The sequence below is a fragment of the Anser cygnoides genome, chromosome W (genome assembly GCF_040182565.1).
Source record: "Anser cygnoides isolate HZ-2024a breed goose chromosome W, Taihu_goose_T2T_genome, whole genome shotgun sequence".
Lineage (NCBI taxonomy): Eukaryota > Metazoa > Chordata > Aves > Anseriformes > Anatidae > Anser > Anser cygnoides.
The window spans coordinates 15,681,104-15,700,307 of record NC_089911.1 but is presented as its reverse complement, the minus strand read 5'-3'; the positions used below and the strand labels follow the sequence as shown (position 1 = coordinate 15,700,307).

General features: G+C 39.3%; 1 pseudogene; it reads left to right on the top strand.

The window, feature by feature from the left end:
- Window positions 1-19,000, top strand: part of LOC136788612 (ubiquitin carboxyl-terminal hydrolase 42-like) — a 52,431-nt pseudogene extending 33,431 nt beyond the window's left edge.
- Window positions 19,001-19,204: the final 204 nt, after the last annotated feature.

Genomic DNA, 19,204 nt, shown 5'->3' with positions numbered 1-19,204 from the left:
ACCTGAGCTGTGCCTCCTGCGCCAACGAATGCTTTCATGACACAGTATTTTGTCAAAGCAGTTTTGCTTCTTGGAGCTACAGAAGCAGCTCTGGCTACATGATAGGGAACTGTGCTGCATTGGCAAAAAGAGACTTACTTACGGACTTAACAACACTTGCTAACTTGATCTATTTCAAATCTCATTTTAACTTTAAAGAACAATCAGTTTTGCGGTTCCTGTCTTACTAAGTTGCCTTGTTTTGCATGGAAGGTCAGCCTGTGAAAGTTTTGCTTTATTGCATGCTTCAAAAAAAGGCTGAGAGGAAGAGACTGGAGGAACCTTTTCTATTCTACAGACTTTCCCCCACGAATGTGGAATTGCAGGCTACTTGGATGAATGTTCGAATGTGAGTAAGGGAGCAAGCCTCAGCCAAAGGAGGTAGAATCCTTGCTTAAGAGGAAGTATCAGTGTGGGGACATCTTTGCTTAATGGGAGCCATTTAAACTCTTCATAGAAACTCAGTAAGCTCTACATCTTATGTTTGGAAAGCAGTATGGTTACGCAGCTGCTAACCTAATGACTTGAGTCTTCTGCTCTGCAACTTCACGTTTTGTTTTCAAGCAGTGCATACATCAGTTTAGGCTTTGGACAAGGAGATTTGTAATGCAAATAGTGATAAACCAGAATCAGTGCTACTGACGAGCGTAATGGTTAAATGCAGCAAATCAAGTATTCCTGGAGAACTGTGAGATTACAAAACCAATAAGCCATGAAGCACTTTTTTTTTTTTTAATCAATTCTTATATGCTGAAATAACACCTTCAAGAAAATCTGTTTATCTAGCCAGGCGACGGTGTCTACCGGTAAGCACAAAGGAAATGCCTTGAGAGTTCGTTTGCTGTATTTGAAGTTCTTATACCCTGCAGAAATAATTATTTAGAGTAACATGTAACTGAGGAGATTGTAGCAGGAAGTATATTATTTCTAGCATTAAATTGCTGCCCCGTTGCCAGTGCAATCTAGGAGAGAACTGTATATAACAGTTAAACTCCCCTGGACTGACTTAAATTTTAAAATATTCTGACAAAGTAAGCTCTAAATCACTTAACATTTTGAACAGTTTTAAACGGGTACAAAACTGAAGCTTTATAAACCAAGCAGCATTTATAATGCTTCATAGATAAAAACAATGCCTATTTTTTAAGATTTGTTACATATCTATGTAGATATGCTTGCTGGAAAAGCCAGGTCTGTTGTAGACCAAATGCTGCAGATTAAGACTTGTGGCTTACCAGTTTCATTTCTGTATTTTCTTGGAAAATGTTTCGAGTTAGAGTTTAAATATAAAATGTAAATACTGTACAGATATATATTGAAATAAGTATTCCTCGGTGCACACAGGTGATTTGCATGACAAATACTCTGTATCGATCATTGTTACAAATGTAATGTTCTGTGTAAATCCACTGCGTGTTAATCTTTTCATTTATCATCAAGAGCTGTTACTTAAGCCTGGACATTCTCAAAAATTAAGTGTGAAACTATATACCATTGTGTAGCTCCTCCTTTATCAGGAGTACATGCAAGATAATTGCTCCTTTTTTTTTTCTTTCTAGAGGATGATTCAATTTTATAGCATGGATTATAACTGCTCTTGCAAGTGACCTTCTTTTAAGCACAACAGTTTAAATGATCAGGTTACAGAGAAAACCCTTTCACTGCAAAATAGATTCAATAAAGGCTTGTGGCTTACCAGTTTCATTTCAAAACCCAAGTTGTTGGGTTTGATGGAAAAATGGTTGGTTTGGATGGTAAAAAGGTCGTCGGTTTTGATGGTAGGTTTAGTCTGAGTATTGAAGGCTTCCATCAGTAAGCTCTGCATCTGAAAGACAAAGGGAAGAAATGTCATTTCCTGTTGTGATACTCAACATGGAGCTGTCTGGCTCAGTGGTTTTCTTTCTAAAGAGAGAAGTCACAACCCTGCACCCGGCTTGATCTGCTCTCTGACTACAGGGCTGGACTGACTGGAGAAGGCAGCTTCCAAAGCCCTCCCATTCAACTGACTGCATTTCAGTTCTATGATAAAATTGGTCAACTGTACAGAATATTAGGACAAAGCTACCTGCTTTTTTAGTGATCTTGTGGTCAAGCTGACCAAATCCTAGCCACAGAACAGAAGCGTTCAGAAACTGGCTAGAGAGAGCACTTAGGAATGCAGGAATTTAACTGCTTTAACGCTGCTCTTTCTCTCACGTATCTGGAACGTGAAGATCCAAGAAGAAAAGCAAGAAGATGAAGTCCTTTGTTTCCTATGCCATAATGACATTTTCAACACTGAACAGGATTGTCACCGACTGTTAACTGGTTGTTAAGTTGCAGCTAGGTATAAAATGTAGAAAATGTTTAAAAATAAAACTTGCCTTTGGATAGTGAACTGTGTTCTTCGGGGATTACTTCAGTTATCTGTAAGAGGAAAATAGATGATTGGGGGGGTTGTTTGTTTTTAAGAACGGGTGCAGTCTTGCCTGTAATTTAGCTGGTATTTTTCAAAGTGACCTCTTAGAAACTTTACAGCTCTGTTGAATCAACATGTCTCTAACCCTACAATTAAATAATGCTAAAAGATGCAGCAATTTATCTTACTGCAAGTGCTTATTAAAATATCTGAGTAACTGCGACCGTGGCTTCATCACAGATATATATATATATATTTAATACTACACACTTCTGCTCAGAAAGAAAATCACGGAAAATGTAAAATTTCATTTGAGATGTTGGATTTGTTGCAGTGTGAGATCTTCTTCATCACATGATTCTATTCGTAATTAAACCATATTATCTACTGAGAGACCAAGATTATGACAAGAACAGCACAGAGTTCAGCATGAAGCCAATCAGGAGCTCAAGCTTGTATTTATTTTTTTTTGTAAGGAGATGTACCAAGCTGGCTTTTTTATTGTTTCATCAGCACATTTCTAAGCCTGTATGAGCAGGGGAAAAAAAAAAAAAAACAACAAGTAGAACAATAGCAGGGCTCCTCAGTTTACAGCATGAGGTCGCTTTTTCCAGGTGAAAAGCGGAGCCATAAGTGGCAGTACACTAAAGCCCTGGCACGTTGAGATGCGAGAGGAGAGATGTTTGGCCCTCCTTTTCACTCCTGGGAACCACATACCTCAAAACCCACAGACTATGGGATATATCTCAGAGAAATCTTGGGAAAGGAGAGCATGAAGAGCATGTTTGTAAATTTATTTCTCCCTGGGCTTCTTCTGCTTCTCCAAGAAATACTTGTTTGAATATAACTTTGGCAGCAGTACTTATGCTGTTTTGCACCTACCACATTTAAAACTCCTACAAAAAACTGAAAAGTTAGACTGAAAAGCATCTCTTTCCGTTCTACTTTGTAAAGCTGCATGTTTTCCTCATGCAAAACGACAGGGGAATGGAAGCTAGAAAAGGAAATGCTGAATGTACAACAAAACAAAACAAACCTTAGCCCTCCAGGACAAAAGCCGATAACTGATACTAAGTGCTTTCTAACATGCTGATTAGGTTTCAAGATGATACCGCTTTAAATAAGCATAATTGTGTGTCCATAGGCAGAAGCTGAATAACGACAGGATGAATTTCTATACTTAATTTTTTGTTACTGTCTTACTGTAGCACACAGGGACATGTTACGTTTAGGGAAACCACTAACCTAATGGAGGGTTTAAACCATAAGCTAGTTTGTTATACCAAAATGACTGAGAGAACAAAGCATAAAGTGTTTTCAGATTTCTAGTACACCTTGATGGTGTGCAGATGTGATTCAAACTACGTGGTCCAAAGCTAGTGTTCTGACACAATTCAGCAATTTCTTTCCTGTCTTCACTGATCAACCTAATGATCCCCAGTCACGATCCCCAGCCAGATTATGCTATCTAAATAACTTAGAAACTATGAAAAAAAAAAAAACACATGAGAAGCACCCAGAAAAGAATTAGGAAAAAAATGCTGATTATGCTGGAATCCCTGCTTACTTGGATTCCTTCTCTCCCTGTTTTGGATTGTAGCTAGTTCCTCTAGGTGCTCCCGCAGAATAGTATTTTTACTATACCTATATATACTTTATATATTTACTATACCTATATATACCTAATGCCTTTCTTAGAAACAAACAAACAAAATCTCTTTTTAAATACAACTTTCTTGCAGTTGTTAATGATGGAATTGCTCCGCCACAAAGGATTCTTTTTCCACCTGAGAAGATACGTATGGATTGGCAAGAAACACAAAGTGTTGGAGTTGGCCTGTACAATCTTGGCAACACACGTTTTCTTAATGCTACTCTACAGTGTTTGACCTACAAAAAAAAAATCCAGCTTTTTTTTTACTTTTTGTTTTTTTTTTTTTTTGTCTTTTTCTTTTCTTCCCTGTTATTATAGGTTTAAGAATATAGAGGAATGCGCTGATGGAAGCCATGTAAAGAGTCTCCAAATTTGCATTGGGTTTAAGCTGAAAGAATTTTATGTCTGCACAAATTATGATACTGTCATACTTCTTTGTTGTTCTACCTCAATATACATCTAATTGTTAGACTGCTGGATTTGTTCCCAGTATTGATGACAAAGCACACTATAGATGCTGTCTGCGTTACTGGAAAATGATTTGTTTCAAAGTAAAATGACGTCCAGGTGAGGTAAACGCTGAGCATGCTCTTCCTGCCTCCTTCTTCACAGTGCTCATAGTAGATCGCTTAAGTATGTATTAGTCAGATTCTCTTATAAACTCCTAGTGCATCTCTGGAATTTTGAATTTACAGTGACTTTACGCTCTTCTCTCTCGCTCCTCTAGGCGGTTTCATCTGTTACCAGAGCTCTAGAACTATTTGTGAAACCTGAAGAGCTGGATGGAGAGAATTGCTACAAATGTAGCGAGTAAGATTATTACTAATTATGTCTTAATACTAGATATTAGTTTTATGTATTGCATGACTTAGAGCATAAGTTATCTTTTAACTTCATTTAGAAATAAGGAGACGCAGCTTTGTTGTTGTTGTTGTTGTTGTTGTTGTTGCTTCATTTTGTAGTAGTGGTGAGCTGAAGCAAGGAGCTATGGAGAATGATTTGGAGTGGAAGGCAGCAGCAGGTTCCTGTGAGTTGAGAATGTGAGCTGGCTCTGTGGTAATTAATGTTAGCAGCCTGTGCTGGCTCACTAAGCAGCGTCTTGCACAGCTCTTGAACTGTGTCCTTACGTGGAGCTGTCTCCTTACGTGGAGACTATTTACAGGGGTTCCACAGAAGGACAAAGTCCAATCCACTTTCTAACCACCACCAAGCTCTTATATTTTAACACTGTATGTGGTTTGGTTTTTTAAGTTAAACAAGTTTAATTTAGAAAGTTATACATGTACTTAAACATCATGAATTATATTTACAAAGCATCCTACCTTTATATCCAAAGTGATATCAAGAAATGCCTCATACGTATCCGAAACTGCTTTGCAATTCAAGCACTTCACTGGAAGCAAAATATAAATGCTTAACAATACGTGGAGGAGACTAACTGTCCAAATTCAAGTTGTTGATAGATACTACTTTAGACAAGCTGCAGACTGCTTTACTACCGACAAAAGACACAGATCAGTTCTAAGGACAGGAATATTTTTAAAAGTACCTCTTGATCTTAGAAATCCTCCAAATATTTGATGAATGATGGTGGTAGCTTGAGAAGATCTGTCCAATCTGGAAATAAATTATAATCAGACCTCAGAAGATTTAAGGCACACGGTTAACTCTTCAAAGAGTTTTATGAAAACCAAGGATGACGTAGACTTTCAGTTTTGATAGTAAATAAAGGACTACAAGGTGCTAGAGAACGTATAAAAGTGAATTTGTTTATGCTGACTTGGTGCTTCCATTCAAGCACGCTTCCTGCATAGCATCGACAGTATAGCGCAAGAACTTGTGTGCGTCTCCTTGACTGCCAAAACGGAAATGTTGTCCTATTCCTAAATAAGAAGATGATAGTATTTACCTCATTTAAAAATGAAATAATTCTCGTATTTCTAAAATCTCTCTTCTTTATAGTGTTAAAACCATTTATACACATCAAATAATTATTTGAAGATTACAAGATACTGAAAAAGAAACACATCTGAAGCCACTTACGACTGAGGTTATTGATAACACGCGTAGGCTCGATGGCATCAACAGTGCAACGCAGGGCCTGGTTAATGGGAGTCTCCATCGTGCACATCATGCAAAAATCTTGTTCACGACCTGAAGAGTGAAAGAAGAAAGCATCCCAGTCTAGCGAAACAGACATAACAACAAACAAACATATAAGTAACATTTAAACTATAGATACAGTATCCACTCTCCTTGTCCCAACAGTCTCGTAACATTTCATTTCACACAACTTTATAGAATAAAAATATCCATTAAGCCTGTGTTCAAGTGCATTTTGTGATGAGAAATCTAAAAGACTACTGCAAAGTCACGTTTGTGAAGGCTGACAGGAATGTGAACTCCACAGGCTGCAAAATATATGAGGAAAGAATATTTGACATTGATGATACAGCATTAAGAGAATGTGGGTTATTTTCAGCACAGTGCTGTCAGGTGAGCTTCATGATACAGAGCTACGAGTCCTTTGGGAGAAAGGAAAAACTAAAGTAATGTATGTAATAGTACTTCTGCCCTCCTTTTTTCAACAGGACTCTTAACTGAAACAATTTCTATATACAGGAAGAAAACAGTTAAATTTCTAGGTATCGATACAAAGATACCAGCCTAAAAAGCATACACGTTTAGTACAACATTTAGTTTATAGTACAACATTTTATTTAGAACAAAATCAGTCTAGATTTTAATACAGTCCCACAAAAAAATCTAGTCATGTTCATAACAGCTCATATTGCTTTCTAGGTTTTTTTTTTTTGTTTGTTTGTTTTTTTAATTGGTTCAACAACGAACAGACCATTTATTGTAGTGCATTATGGAACCTAGGCTGTGAAGACTAAAGACCTATGATGCCAACATCCTAAATTTTATCGCCTTTCGAGCAGCAGGAAGCCCAAATAGCCCAAATGCCAAATGTTCATTAAATGCATTACTGTCCAATGCACTTCATTATTCCCATGAATCAAGAAAAGATCCTTTTAAAAAAACAAACAAAAAACACACATGGTGCATTAAACGCACTCCATATGCTATTCTGAGCCCACTGCTAATACAATGCTCAAAGCCAGCTTCTACAGGTAAAATCAGGCAAGTAACTTTGTCCCACAGAATCACTGCTGTTCTTTCACCTTCAGAGCTATCCAACAGATTTAAAATACTGTTAGAAAGTACTCACATGACTGGCTGTGCTCAAGAGAAAGCATGTAATTGGCAAGTGGGGGGGGGGGTGTAGGTCAAACACTGTAGAGTAGCATTAAGAAAACATGTGTTGCCAAGAGTGTACAGGCCAACTCCAACACTTTGTGTTTCTTGCCAATCCATACGTATCTTCTCAGGTGGAAAAAGAATCCTTTGTGGCGGAGCAATTCCATCATTAACAACTGCAAGAAAGTTGTATTTAAAAAGAGATTTTTTTTGTTTGTTTCTAAGAAAGGCATTAGGTATATATAGGTAAATATATAAAGTATATATAGGTATAGTAAAAATACTATTCTGCGGGAGCACCTAGAGGAACTAGCTACAATCCAAAACAGAAAAACTTATTGCAGACAGCTTTAATACCGCCAAATTCAAATTGGCTGGTCAACACAACGTTTTGGGAAAAAAAAGTTTAGTCAACCATTTTAATTTTTCTAAGGCAAGGCTAACTGCCATCCTGTTTTTAGTATCTAACGCCAAGTTCCTCTCCATCTATAATCTTTAACCTGATTACCTCAACTACTGCTTTTTTCCTTATTATAACTTAAACCACAAACTTAGACTTGAAATTATATGGTAATAAATGCAAGGACAATGTAAAAACAAATAACTAGGAATGACGGTACCCCTACAAATATCAGATCTTTTCCTGAGCAATGTTAGCATTCAAAAACCTGTGAATAATGGAAGCTGTGAATAGCAACAATCAAACACTTTTCTTTGCAAAACAGAAAAGACACGGATGAATCTGTGCATTACAAAATGCTCCCCATATTTCTCTGTCGACTGTAAATGTATCAAAATTAATTTCTGTAACGTCAGTCACTTCAGTTGCCTTAGGGGAATCGCTTTGGAAGTCTTTATTCACAGTAGTCCCGTTCTCTATCAGTGCAACAAGTAAGAACTGCATTTTCTACTTTTGTTTTGAAGAAAACGGAGGCAGGATAAAGCGCACGCTTACTTGCGTAGTACTTGAGTAGTAGAAGTCCTGTCACTTAATCTCAAAGAAACAGCCTTTAAGAACTAAATTGCTGGTATGAATGATTTAAAAGGAATCCCCAAACTAAACACACAAAGTAAAAATTTCCATCCAAACTCTATCAGTATTACTTTTAGCTTCTGCAGAACTAGTGGCTGATGCCATTTCTTTCACTTTCGTAGGATTTTAATCCATTACAACTCTGGAGTCTTTTTAATATAAAAATGTAAATGACATTCTCTGAGGGGAATCAGTTATTTATTGCATTTTTGGAGCTTTGCAATTATCTATTAATTATTACCTATTATCTAATAGATAATGGTTGTGATTTATATATAATTGTTGCTCGCGTTAGTAATGGAACACTATTACTTTACTGCCTGCGCTTTTCTGTTTCGTGTGCACAAAGGTACCTGCATTTCGCTGCTACTTTACTTCTGTCTTTCCAGGGCTCGCCCTCTACCGCACTGTCTACTGCACCAGTCATGATGGGTTTGTTGTGATTCTATAATGAGCCTAGCTTTTGAATACACTTTTTCTGGGCGTCACTTTGTGATAGCAAGTTAATTTGTGAGGGCTTATCACTTATGACCTGCTGCTCAGTAGGTACACGCTTGGCCTCTGTTAAGCAGAGAGTCAATCACAGCTTAAGATTTTGTCCAAGATGCCATTCACGAAACTGAGTTTAACCTTGACATAACTGAGTTTAACCTTTAAACCTGAAGCTTCGTTAAAGAATAAAGCAGCACCCAAGCCAGGAAATAGAAGTTAATCGTCACTTTACCCTGAAACGCACGTAACGCCAGTGAGCTATTCTGTGCTGGCAGGATTGCTGCCGGGATGGCCGACGAGGCGGTGGGCACGGGGGGCCACAGGTCCTGCTCCCCGGGGCCAAAGGTCACAGGGGGCTGCCGGGGGTCTCCAGGCGCCGGGAACAGCGGCAACAGCGGGGACAGAGGGGACAGCAGCGACAGCAGCCGCCACCTCAGCCGAGGCCGTCTCCACAACTGCCACGACGGCCTCGGAACGCCGCCCAACTCGGAGCTCCAGCGTGACGCCTTTTTAACCTGGCCGCGGTGCTCACGGCTACAAGCAGAGCGTTTCTTCCGGCGTGTCTTTACTGTCGGTGCCGGATCGGCCCTCACCCCGAGATCTCCCTGCCGGGAGGGCTTTGCGGTTGGGGTTTCCCTCCCGCCGCCGCCGCGGGCAGGCCCCGCGCGCAAGGCGTCCGCGCTGGGGAGCAGCACGTCGCCCGCGGCGAGAGCCCGAGGGCGCGACACGAAAAAGCCCCGAAACGAAAAAGCCCCGACGTGCGGGCGAGGCGGCGGGGAGACGGCTCTGAGGGAGCCGCCGCTTCGCCCCGCCGTCCTCCTCCCCTCCCGGGCCGCCCCGCCGAGCCCCGTGCGCCTCAGGTGCTGCCCTGAGAGGGCGCTCGGGCACTGGGACAGCTGCCCAGGGCAGTGGTCATGGCACCGAGCCTGACGGGGGTCAAGAAGTGTTTGAACGATGCTCTCAGACGTAGGGTCTGCTTTTGGGGTGGTCCTGTGTGGAGCCAGGAGTTGGACTCGGGGATTATTGTGAGTCCTTTCCACCTTGGGATGTTCTCTGATTCTAGGTCAGCAATCCATTATCTGATGAGAGGTGTGGAGTCATTGAAAGGGAAGAGAGAACAAAACACTTCTAGTTTTCAGAAGCGGGTATTTGGTAACCAAAACGATGATTCCTTTTCTTCTAGAGCAAGTAGCAGCAGGGATCCGCTTTACAATATGCTGGCAACAAGGAAACGAAGAATTGCAAACAAGACATAGGACTTGATCAGCAGCTTGTATACATGCATCGACTTATAAATGAGCACACAGCTGAGCGATAATGCAAAAATTGGACAAACTAAGTGAAGACGTTAACTGTAAATTTTATAGGTATACACTTTACTATGACGTAAGAACTTGGCAAGACCTTTCAGACTTAGACTTGAAAGAGAAAGGAGAAAAGACCTTGGTCTTTGTATCGACCAACGAGATAAGCCTTACACATTTTTAAGTTTATTTTTGACGATTGATTGATGCATTATCAGATATTAGGTACTATACAAGAGCAAATATTAACACTAGTAAGAATAAATCCGATCCACCACCTCTTATTCAAAATACATCAATTTCTAATTTGGAGATAACGTCTCTCTGACAAGGAAGTAGAAAAGCTGTAAATACCGATATAGTTTCCTCTCCCGATGTTCCATATACATACCGATGCTGTTCCTACACCTACACTCTGAGCATAAATTTATGTTGACATGAGTATCGGGTGTTATTTCTCTCTCTGTTTGCCTTGAGAGACTCTCCTCCTGTCCACTGAAAAGTAAACTCAAGATTCCAGATCAGTTAAGATAGTTGCTATCCCCCCATTCAGAGTTCTGCAGCAGCACTGTTCAGATTTTCCAGCAGTCTCTTTACAAAATGACCACTTATAAGTGTACAAAAAACACTTATCACCTAGCTTGTCAGTAGGTACACGTGTGGCCTCTCTTAAGCAGAATCAATCACAGCTTAAGATTTTATACAAGATCCCATTTTCAAGTTTGGGATTATTTCAGAAAGTCTTTTTTCCTAGAAACAGTACTACTAGTAACACTTTAACTGGTTTGCCAGCACAACCTTTACCCTGTTAGAAATGGTGTTGACTTCTACCTTCATGTAGCATACATAGTGTCCTGAGCGACAGTTGATACCATGATGCACCAGCACCGCTTATAAGGTGTAGAGGAGTGGTTCACCACTTGATTGAGACATGTAGTCTCGGAGGTCCAAATACTCAGGATATTTTACCTCCTAAAGAGAGACCAAGAAGACAGAAAAATTATATCAGAGTACTTCGTGGACTAGGCAGAGAAAAACACTTTCAAAAAACAGAGACTGGAATTATATGAATATATCTCTTGATTCACTAAAAATAAGTCTTCCCATAAGCAACGTTTAATACTAGAAGTTGCAGAGAACTGTTTTCTGACGAATTAGCCTTCTCAGAGGAAAGTATATGCTTCTTGTCAAGCAGGAACTTTACTGATATTAAGAGAAAGAATAAGCCACAGTCGTTAGTCTACAATTATTGTCTGAAAATATTAACAACTTTCAGCATTGGGGGATGTCCCATTGCATGATGACAAAGTTGCGTTACAGCGGTAAATATACCTTGTTGATCTTTCCACCTGTGAAATCTGCAAATCTTTTCAGTGATATTGTGAGAACGTTGGAAGAACGGTGTATGGTAAATCTCTTGGATGCAGGAACCATCTTTTTACACCTTAAAAACAAGCAGAGACAAGTGTTTGAAAGCATCTTTTTCACCCCCAAAACAAACTCGTTTCAATGTCTCACGCATGCTTATGCTATTTGAATAATATTTACTTGCATAATATGTTTGTTTTTTTCTTTTCATAAACCCATGCACTGCATGTCACGTTTGTTAATACAGAGAAGAAGGGAAGTTTTCCCAACAACTCAGAGCACAGCGGGAACAGGAATCTCTCACGAAAGCCTATTACCAGGGAGTTATAAAATATAAAAAAATATATTAAAAATGAGTTTTATATAAGACTAATAACAGTTATCAGCAATGGAAAAAGTACTGTACATGTGCAAGGCCTTTCCTTTTAAACTCACAAAAAGGCGGAAAATTCTGGCTTTATGTGTGACTGAACCGATCACACCTCAAAGAGCACATTAAGGAAGGACCATGCAATTCAGATGTGAGGTGCTATTACAGTTCTTTCTCTTCCTCAGACATCAGTTATGAGAATCCTGAATACACTGCATGTTGCTTTCTAGGATCCGCAGGCTAAGACGAACCTGGGATTAAATTGCTTTAATAACCTATTGGACGCTCTTGATTCAACACACTAATTTCCTTAGTTTCCAACAACAAGAAGTGGATACTGCATTTTTCATTTAGAGGGGTCAGGCATGAATCCTACAGAACTGAGCCGGGCACTCTGTGCTTTTCTGAGGGGATGTTTGACTAACAACTTGTTTTGCCAAACCATCTTAGACAAAAGTTCAATTGTTTCTCACATACGTAGAAACATCTTACATATTGATCAGCATAGAGAGCGCCTGAACTCAACAGGCTTTCCCTGTGCACGGGTTAGGCTTAAGGGAGCTCATTTCAGACATTAGTCCACATTGACAGGTTTCACAGTTCAAGAGCTGTGCAAGACGCTGCTTAGTGAGCCAGCACAGGCTGCTAACATTAATTACCACAGAGCCAGCTCACATTCTCAACTCACAGGAACCTGCTGCTGCCTTCCACTCCAAATCATTCTCCATAGCTCCTTGCTTCAGCTCACCACTACTACAAAATGAAGCAACAACAACAACAACAACAAAGCTGCGTCTCCTTATTTCTAAATGAAGTTAAAAGATAACTTATGCTCTAAGTCACGCAATACATAAAACTAATATCTAGTATTAAGACATAATTAGTAATAATCTTACTCGCTACATTTGTAGCAATTCTCTCCATCCGGCTCTTCAGGTTTCACAAATAGTTCTAGAGCTCTGGTAACAGATGAAACCGCCTAGAGGAGCGAGAGAGAAGAGCGTAAAGTCACTGTAAATTCAAAATTCCAGAGACGCACTAGGAGTTTATAAGAGAATCTGACTAATACATACGTAAGCGATCTACTATGAGCACTGTGAAGAAGGAGGCAGGAAGAGCATGCTCAGCGTTTACCTCACCTGGAAGTCATTTTACTTTGAAACAAATCATTTTCCAGTAACGCAGACAGCATCTATAGTGTGCTTTGTCATCAATACTGGGAACAAATCCAGCAGTCTAACAATTAGATGTATATTGAGGTTATAAATATAAATGCTTAACAATACGTGGAGGAGACTAACTGTCCAAATTCAAGTTGTCGAGTTGTCAAGTCAGCATAAACAAATTCACTTTTATACGTTCTCTAGCACCTTGTAGTCCTTTATTTACTATCAAAACTGAAAGTCTACGTCATCCTTGGTTTTCATAAAACTCTTTGAAGAGTTTACTGTGTGCCTTAAATCTTCTGAGGTCTGATTATAATTTATTTCCAGATTGGACAGATCTTCTCAAGCTACCACCATCATTCATCAAATATTTGGAGGATTTCTAAGATCAAGAGGTACTTTAAAAAATATTCCTGTCCTTAGAACTGATCTGTGTCTTTTGTCAGTATTAAAGCAGTCTGCAGCTTGTCTAAAGTAGTATCTATCGACAACTTGAATTTGGACAGTTAGTCTCCTCCACGTATTGTTAAGCATTTATATTTTGCTTCCAGTGAAGTGCTTGAATTGCAAAGCAGTTTCGGATACGTATGAGGCATTACTTGATATCACTTTGGATATAAAGGTAGGATGTTTTGTAAATATAATTCATGATGTTTAAGTACATGTATAACTTTCTAAATTAAACTTGTTTAACTTAAAAAACCAAACCACATACAATGTTAAAATATAAGAGCTTGGTGGTGGTTAGAAAGTGGATTGGACTTTGTCCTTCTGTGGAACCCCTGTAAATAGTCTCCACGTTTGCATTGGGTTTAAGGGGAAAGAATTTTATTTCTGCACAAATTATGATACTGTCATACTTTTTTGTTGTTCTACCTCAATATACATCTAATTGTTAGACTCCTGGACTTGTTCCCAGTATTGATGACAAAGCACACTATAGATGCTGTCTGCATTACTGGAAAATGATTTGTTTCAAAGAAAAATGACTTCCAGGTGAGGTAAACGCTGAGCATGCTATTCAAATAGCATAAGCATGCGTGAGACATTAAAACGAGTTTGTTTTGGGGGCAAAAAAGAAGATGCTTTCAAACACTTGTCTCTGCTTGTTTTTAAGGTGTAAAAAGATGGTTCCTGCATCCAAGAGATTTACCATACACCGTTCTTCCAACGTTCTCACAATATCACTGAAAAGAATTTGCAGATTTCACAGGTGGAAAGATCAACAAGGTATATTTACCGCTGTAACGCAACTTTGTCATCATGTAATGGGACATCCCCCAATGCTGAAAGTTGTTAATATTTTCAGACAATAATTGTAGACCAACGACTGTGGCTTATTCTTTCTCTTAATATCAGTAAAGTTCCTGCTTGACAAGAAGCATATACTTTCCTCTGAGAAGGCTAATTCGTCAGAAAACAGTTCTCTGCAACTTCTAGTATTAAACGTTGCTTATGGGAAGACTTATTTTTAGTGAATCAAGAGATATATTCATATAATTCCAGTCTCTGTTTTTTGGAAGTGTTTTTCTCTGCCTAGTCCACGAAGTACTCTGATATAATTTTTCTGTCTTCTTGGTCTCTCTTTAGGAGGTAAAATATCCTGAGTATTTGGACCTCCGAGCCTACATGTCTCAATCAAGTGGAGAACCACTCCTCTACACCTTATAAGCGGTGCTGGTGCATCATGGTATCAACTGTCGCTCAGGACACTATGTATGATACATGAAGGTAGAAGTCAACATCATTTCTAACAGGGTAAAGGTTGTGCTGGCAAACCAGTTAAAGTGTTACTAGTAGTACTGTTTCTAGGGAAAAAGATTTCATTATATATTTATTTGACACGTGTGTATTTTATTCCTATCTGTGATTTCATTTGGAAAACATGCAATTCATCTAAAGATATCGTTGTCTTTATTTGCAGGCTGGTAATGGACTTTGGTATCAGATGAATGATGCAAAAGTAGTCCGTACTGACATTAAAAGAGTTCTTGGTCAGCAAGCTTACTTACTTTTTTATATCAGGTAAATATGAAATAAATATTAAAATGTGTTCAGAAGAGATTTACTCTCCTGTTATTGATACTTTTCTTTTTGCAAGTGTTTTTCTTTCTCTCCCAGGAAAAGATTATTGTTTATCTAATTCAGTTCTGTCTAACCTGAAATTCTCTGTCATTTATTATCTTTTGTTGCTTGGCCTTAAACTGCAGCACTTGTGTAAATTGCTGTATATGTGTTATCTGTAGCTGGCTAATTTAGAGAAGGAGAGAAATGAAGGTCATCTGTGGTGTAAGAATGAATTATCGCTCTGAAAGTGATAGTCATAGTAGGAAGACTGTTACCTACTTTTCAGTTTGTAGTCTTGGCTAAGTCTTCTGTAGAGAAGGCTTCCATATCGTATGAACTGCTCCTATAAAATTATAGGATGGGATTTAATCCAAGAGTAGGCTGAAAGAAAAACAAAACTGAGATCACTGCTCTTTTCTGAAGGCGCTATGATTTGACGCTCGGAGAACGTGCTTTTCACTTAGCAGCACCATCTTATCCCTGTTCCTTCCCCCCTGGTCAGCGGGGGGCTAACAGTAAGCAGGCTGGATTTCTGGGACCACGACTTCCTCCTCATATGATTAAGGTAATTTAGGGAAGCGGGAGGGCAGATAATGGCACCAAACAGATAGTGGGTTTGGGGTTTGGTGTGGGGTTTTTTGTTTGGTTTTTGGCATCTTCGTTTTGTTTTCCTTCCCACGCTGCAGCTTCCTTCACAGCCCTCATGCTACAGCCAGAGTCATTCAAACAGTGGTTACTGCTAAATTGCGCAGCCATGCGACTCCATTATTTATACCTCCTAGACAGCTTTGTAAAGCACAGAGAGCTACACTCTTTGACAATTTAAGTAGAGTGTAGTAATCCTCGAATCATTTAAAAGAGGACTTGTTTTTCCTATCGACGTCACTTTAGCTAAGACAGGGAAACCAAATTGTCTTATTCCTGAGCACCAGAACAATTATTCCAGGCTTTTTGGGGTATGTTTAAAGGGGAAAAGCAATATATTTGGGAATAGCTTTAGGTAATGTTAAGTTGTTTGGATGGTTTTCAAAAATGATGTTAATTTGATATCAATATGCAGTAAACCAAAAGCAGGAATTAAATACACTTATGGGACTTGCATTTATCTTTAAAGGGCAGTGTTTTTTGCTTTTTAGGTGTTAAGACCATTTGTAGAAATACTTAGTAGGAGAATGACATGTTTAAAAATGTTAAATGCAGTGTTTGCATTAATCCATCTTGCAATTTCTTCTTTTTAAATACAGAATTCAAGTCGTTTAAATGGAAATGGATCCATAAAAGAGGATGCAAATACCACTGGTGTCACCCTAAAAAGGCCATCTTCAGCACCACCAATGGCCTGTGTTCAAAAACAGGCGATTACCAGGCCTTCAATTACTGATACGTCAAAAAACCAGAAGATCACCATCAGTATTCACAATGAATTGCCTGCTCGTCAGACTGTGTCACAGCCTGACTGTCTTAGCAGTGCTGTGGAGGATGAAGATCTCTACAAGGCTGTTCCTTCATCCACAATCACAAAGTCGGTAAAGCAAATGGAGCAAATACAAAAAAAAAAAAAAAAAAAAAAAAGAGTTTCTGCTGAAATTTTTGTGGAGCCAACAGTGAATGGAAATCCTAAACTCAGCTCTGATAACACAGTCCCTTACGGTGCAGAATCTTCAGGAAAATCTGAGGAGGAGTCAAAGGGCTTATTTAAAAGGAATTGCAATGCAATGTGGAATTTTGGTTGGAAAGGTAGTCCGTACATTGCAGAATTCCCATTCTTCCTGTCAGAATGCTGATGAAGGAAGATCCCAGCATGAGCTGCCAAAAACTGTTCCACTGAACGGTGCTATTAGTTTAGTTAATGAATCTGAAGAAAACGGACTGAAACTTGATGATTCCACTTGCCAAGTTGAACCTGTTAAACCTTCTGAGATGTTCTTTTCTAAAACAAATGGATTGCTTGAAACATAGTAGTTTGCTCCATCGAGAATTTCTCACCTATGATGTATTCGGGAGTGTTTATCATGTTCCTAATTCAGGTGAAATGCTGAGAAAACACAGCACAAATTTGATCGTAACACTTTGTGATATTATCCCATTAGAATTTGCAGAGCTGAGCTGACATTAGAACTTGTCAGCTTAAGCTGAGCTGAGATCAAAATTCTTAAGTTTCATAAAGTAGATTTTGGGAGGTGAGTTGGGGTTATCTTTGAAGTGTAGATAATGCATACAACCCAAAGCGGTCTTGCTTAGCATTTAATGTAGAAATTCTGACAAGACTAGTCCTCAGTATAAACAGAATTTTTTCTGTCTGCTGACTTGTGCGTTTTAATTGCAGATGCCTGGAGCTGTGCCTCCAGTCCCTCGAGAAGTCATCATGGAATCCCTCACAGCCAGCCAGTTAAACAGCTTGTCAGAGGAAATAAGGTAAAATGAGCACAGTCTGATTAAGACAAGATTTTATGGAAGTTCATTGTGGTTTTATCTGTCTACTAATACTATTTAATGGAAGGATTTAAATCAGTAGAATTCCGTACTGTATGGCCAGTGTTACGAACAGAACTAATGATCAGCACTGTGCATATCACTCTGATGCAGGTTGGTGCCTCACGGAGAACTTGTGTTTCTTCATAGAATGTTTTTCCATTTTTCTCCATTATCTGGAGAAACATTGGCTGTTCCCCCATCGCCCCCACCCCTTTTTTCTCAGAGCAGCAGATGGAGGGAGACGGAAACGTGTTTTTATTTTGTGCAGTGTCCCGGGACCTCCGAAATCTACTGAGAATGATGAATACCTTGAACAGTACCAATGTGATGACCGTGGAGACAAGGAGAAACCAAGAAGATCAGAAGAACATGAACTGATTTCAAAAGAAAACGTTTTCTACATCAAAGAGTCTTCTGAGACTGGTGAGAAATTGCGGCAAACTTCCTCTCTAAAGTCTGACACTGAATGTAGTTCTAAAAACCTTTCCTCCTTAGCTATTACAGGTAGATGCCAAGATACAAAGGACGAGACTAAAAAAACTGACAAAGAGCATTACCAGAGAAAGAGGGAACATTCTCCTACTGAAGAGAAGGAGAGTCAAAAAGATGGTCATTCCAGCAAGAGAAGGTGCTCTCGGAGTGCGGAAGTTGTTAAGCAAAAGCGTCACAAGCAGGAGTATTGGGAGGGAAGCAGGTACAGATCTTTCCATAGTGAAAGGAACAGCCCTGATAATGGCAGAAGACCAGTAAAATATTCAAAGTACAGATCTCGAAGCAGAGGAAGATCAGAACAAGATAGCACTAGATATTACCATTCCAAAGGGGAAAGAAGTTGGAGCAGAGAAAGATACTATCAAGATGAACCACGGAAATGGGAAAAATGTAGATATTACAAGGATTGCTATTCACCTCATGCAGCAGGAGACAGTAGAGAGAGAAAGTTCTCTCACGGTGATAAAGACTTTGACAAATTGACTCAGACTTACTCCAGCAGGTCACATAAGCATTATCATTACAAAAGCAGATGGCCTCACGGTTCCCTCTTGAGAGAGGAAGATGTACATCACTTTAGCACACCCAGAGCAGACTCACATCGTTGCTCAGTAGCTCAGCAACATTCTGGAAAACATTCGCGTGAGAGACATGCACTTCCACCTGTGTCAGCTCATTTGGAGAACTGTCGCCAGAAAAAGGCAAAAGAAGGAAACAGAAAAAGACAATATGCTCATGCAGAAGGTAGTGAAAGTGAAATAGAAAGGAAACGCAGAAAGGTAGAAAAGGAGCTTTTAGGTGGTGAAAACATGAAAAAATATAAGAAGTTCTAGAAGAAAAAGAAGTCTGAAGATAAACAGGGAGAGAAGGAATCCAAGTAAGCAGGGATTCCAGCATACGCAGCAGTTTTTTTCCTAATTCTTTTCTGGGTGCTTCTCATGTTTTGTTTTGGGTTTTTTTCATAGTTTCTAAGTTATTTAGATAGCATAATCTGGCTGGGGATCATGACTGGGGATCATTAGGTTGATCAGTGAAGACAGGAAAGATATTGCTGAATTGTGTCAGAGCACTAGCTTTGGACCACG